Here is a 4,629-nt window from a genome sequence, read left to right on the forward strand (position 1 = left end):
ATCTGGCCAACCCTATAAAAGAGGATTACTATAACTTAGAAGAGTCTGACATGATGAAGTCGGACTCCTACAAAAAAGTTACAAAGGTAATCCCTGAAAGAGACCTGAACAAGGTCCAAAAAAGAGGATTACCAAGTAACTCGACAGGACCGACATGATAAAGTCGGTCCAAGCCGATCAAACCGACAAAAAGTTATAAAAAGTAATCCCTAAAAGAGACCTGAACATGGTCCAATAAAGAGAATTACTAGAAATAACTTAGAAGGGACCGACAAGAAGAAGTCGGACCAACAAAAGCTACAGCTTGGACCGACAAGAAGAAGTCGGACCAACGAAAGCTACAGCTCAGACCAACAAGAAGAAGTCAGACCAAAGAAAGCTACAGCTCGGACCGACAAGAAGAAGTCGGACCAACTAAAGATACAGCTTGGACCGACAAGAAGAAGTCAGACCAACGAAAACTACAGCTTAGACCGACAAGAAGAAGTTGGACCAACAAAAGCTACAGCTTGGACCGACAAGAGAAGTCAGACCAACAAAAGCTAAAGAAGAATCGACAAGAGAAGTCGGACCAATAAAAAACGTGCGCTAAAACGGACATAGCTCCGCCCAAAAAGCCACGGCTCCACGACAAGGCTATCAAAATTGTTTAGACTGACTAAAAAGTGTTCTACACTAAAAAGTCGTCGGACAAGTTAGCCCCAAGGACCACATCGACCAAGCAGAAAGTGGACGAAACCAGAAGTGATCAAAAGAGGTCAGACAAAAAAGTACCAACACTCTACAAAGATCCACAAAAGGGACAAAGACATCTTGCAAACGGCCAGAGAAATGTCAGGAATGCTTTGCTAAAAGGTACGAAGTCTTGAAAAAGAGACACTACTTAAAAGGCAAAGGCACAAATCAAAACGGCGCTAAAAAGTCATCCAAACAAACTGTAAAAAGGTTTCCCACCGGAACACTACCTAAAAAGTTGTTGGATTATGACTAAAAAGCCCGAGCAGTGAAGACAAACAAGTCGGAAGAAAGGCTGAAAAGCCCTCTCAATAGAGCCAGGATGCTTGAGCACGACTTCCCCAAAAGAGATCGAACCTCTGAAAGCACGATCTCACGAAAAAGTCCGAACTCAAGTAGGGGCAAAGTCATACAGGTCGACGTCAGAGGCACAAGCACGACTTCAAAAAAGAACAAGCCAAAAGGTTGGGAAACAACTTAAGGCTCAAATGTGCTTAGCCAAAAGGGATACAACTCCACTCAAAGAAGGCACAATCTCAAACAGGTTTACGAACGTCATCCGAGACTAAAAAAGGTTCTATATAAAGAACACTAAAAAGTCATTGGACAAGTCACTAAAAGTCCAGATATCAAGCCGCAAGGATAGCTTCGTCGAAGCAGAAGGTTGTCAACACAAACTTAAAAGCAAGGCGTGATCCAGAAGGCAAGGGTAGAAAACCCACACTACCACTCAAAAGAGGTTGGACTGTGAAGTACCAAACCTCTAGAAAATCTATAAAGATTGCAAAGCAATGAAGAAACAAGCCAGACAGATGCTTGACCACGACTTCCAAAGAGATCAAAGCTCTGAAAAGCACGATCTCATGGAAAGATCGAACTCAAGCAAGGGCACTGTTCATACCCTGGGTCAAGCTGTCCGACCCGGGATGTTTAGCGACAAGCCGACCGACCTCTTCAGGTCAGACTATCCGACCTCTTCTCAAAGAGCTCGGCCAACTCGCCAAAGGAGCCCAAAGCAGGCCTAAAACGAAGGAACACAGCCCAATCTAAAGGCAGCCAAAGCCCAGAAAAATAAAAGCAGTTCCCCTAAAGATAAGATGACCTCACTCAAAGATAAAGATAAGATAAGATAAGATAAGATAATTATCTTATCTCCAGAAAGGTCACTCCTCACCATTATAAATACATTGGAGCACCCAGGTATAATTCATACTCTGATTCTACTCAAAACCTGCTTAATACCCTTGCTAACTTAAGCATCGGAGTCCCTTGCAGGTACCCCCCACCCTTCGGGGATGAAGGATCAGCAGGACCACCATCTCTAAACAGGTCGGACACGACATCTCCGGCCACCAGTTCTAAACAGGTTGGACACAACAGCTCTGACCAGTATAGAAGATCTCATCCGAGATCGACCTTCAGTTTCAGGTAACCCTTGGAACTGCCTCCAAATTAAACAAACTCCTAGTGGTACCTTTATTCACCAAGGAAAGTTTGCTAAAGAATTGATCAAAAAATTTGGCCTAGAAAATTCCAAACTAATGGAAACTCCAATACATCCAAACACTAAACTTAAAAAGGATGATGATGGGAAAGATGTGGATGAAACAAGGTATAGAGGAATGATCGGATCACTTATGTATCTTACCTCCTCTAGACCGGGTATTGTTCAAAGTGTGGGTGTATGTTCAAGATTTCAATCTCACCCAAAAGAATCCCATATTTCAGCCGTTAAATGCATCATTAGGTACATTAAGGGAACTAGTGATTATGGTCTATGGTACCCAAAATCTGATGAGTTTTGTGTAGTAGGATTTTGTGATGCAGATTATGCGGGAGATCGGGTGGATAAAAGAAGCACATCGGGCATGTGTTGCTTCCTTGGAAGCTCACTCAACATGTGGTCAAGCTGAATATATCTCTGCCTCCGCTTATTGTTCACAATTAATATGGTTAAAAACATAATTAGAGGATTACAAATTAAAGATCAATAGTATACCCTTGTTTTGTGACAATATGAGTGCCATAAATATTTCAAAAAATCCTGTTTTGCACTCAAGAACAAAGCACATTGAAATAAAATATCATTTCATTAGAGAACATGTGCAAAAGGAAACTATTGATATTCAATTTGTAAAATCCGAAGATCAATTTTCGGATATTTTCACTAAGCCCTTGTGTGAAGACAGATTCTGTGCCTTGAGAAGTAGTTTGGGAATGATAGAATTATGTTCTGTTGATAACATGTGAATTTTTCTGATTCTGTTTATTTTTATTTCGTGAAAAAGCAGGAGATAAAAATCAGGAAGTGTTGAATGGGCCATGATATAGGGGGAGACTGCACTGATATTAATTTTCGTAGGCCCCACCAAATTGATTTTGATCTTTCTCTGATCCATTTTTGAGTTCCTAATTTTTAATAATACTTTTGGGAAGTTATCTTTTCAAATCTTGTGAGAATAAGTGCTTGTCAAATCAAATCTTTATCCTTCACTCATTCCTTGATTTTAGGAGCTAACACCTCAGTTTACTTTTAAAACCCCTCTTTGGTTAATAACCGTGCCTTAATGGTAATAACTACCCCACTTCTCTCTCCAATCAGCATTTAATGCTCTTTTAACCTCCCACCTCTCTCCACTCACTTCAGCCTTCCCTCTTCATCTTCCCTCTTCATTCTTCATTCATTTTAACATGAAAAAGAAAGTTGCCCCAAGAAGGAGTAGCCGAACCCCCTTACCAAAAAGCCCTCCATTCTCTACCCCTCAAACCCACACACATATTCATATCCATTCCACATCCTCTTCATCCAACTCACCTCCATCCAAACAAACCGAAACAATGCACAGGAAGGTGATAGCCCAGAAAACCTCAGGAAGAAGAAAAATTGGAAAGAACAAAGAACCAATAATGGAAGAAGAAGAGAAGTCTCACACCTCACCACCACCCTCACTACCGAAAAAGACTACCCCACATGCATTTGGAAAAAGTTCACAGAAGACCAAAAGCTTTGTGTTACACAACACGAGGGAATTGGCCAATCTGGAATCATTGGATTTCAAAAATAATTTCAACAAGCCTTATTCTCACTATGATCTAGCAAGATTCAATTCTTGTGCATCTTTTGAGTTCCACAAGGAAGTACTGGAGAAGCGACACTCGTGTGCCACACACCTAGTGAATCTGGACTCACTGGCAGCCAAAGGAATGAATTTTTATCCTCTGTTTGAAAGTTTGAAATGGACCCCTCTCCTCCATCTTTAGACACCTGTTTATCCGGGATTGGTATGAGAAATTTATGCTAATATGAGGCTGATCGATGGTACCATTCACTCTTACGTGAAGCGGGTATATATGACTCTGAACTCAGAGAAAATCAGCACTGCCATGGGTTACACTGATGAAGGACCAAGAGCGTACATGTCTGAGAAATGGGACTCTCAGATTGGAGTTACATACCAGATTGTCCTACAAAAAATCTGTGAGAATGTGTCTGGCTTGGATGGTACCGTCCCCACTCATAAGGCCCTAGGTCCCAAAAACTCAGTGTTGCACAAAATCATTACTCATATTCTGACTCCACAGAGTAGATCACATCACAGAGTAACTGTTTTTGACTCTCTTGTGCTATTTGCTATTGTTACTTCCTCTCCTATTTCTTTTGCGTACCTTATGATAAGACATATGTGGGAATCTCTTAAAAGTACTAAAAAGGCAAATCTACCATATGGCTTGTTTCTCACCAGTATTTTGAATATTTTAAAGTTGACCTAACAAATGAAGCTGTTGAGAATAAGGTGTCATTCATAAAAGGAGGATGAGTTTTAGGTAAAAGCACCATAGCAAAGCATTCGGAACCTTCAGAAAGTGACCTTGAAAACCGCCCAGCCGAACCAT

This window comes from Arachis duranensis, chromosome 6 (assembly GCF_000817695.3).
Source record: "Arachis duranensis cultivar V14167 chromosome 6, aradu.V14167.gnm2.J7QH, whole genome shotgun sequence".
NCBI classification, from domain to species: domain Eukaryota; kingdom Viridiplantae; phylum Streptophyta; class Magnoliopsida; order Fabales; family Fabaceae; genus Arachis; species Arachis duranensis.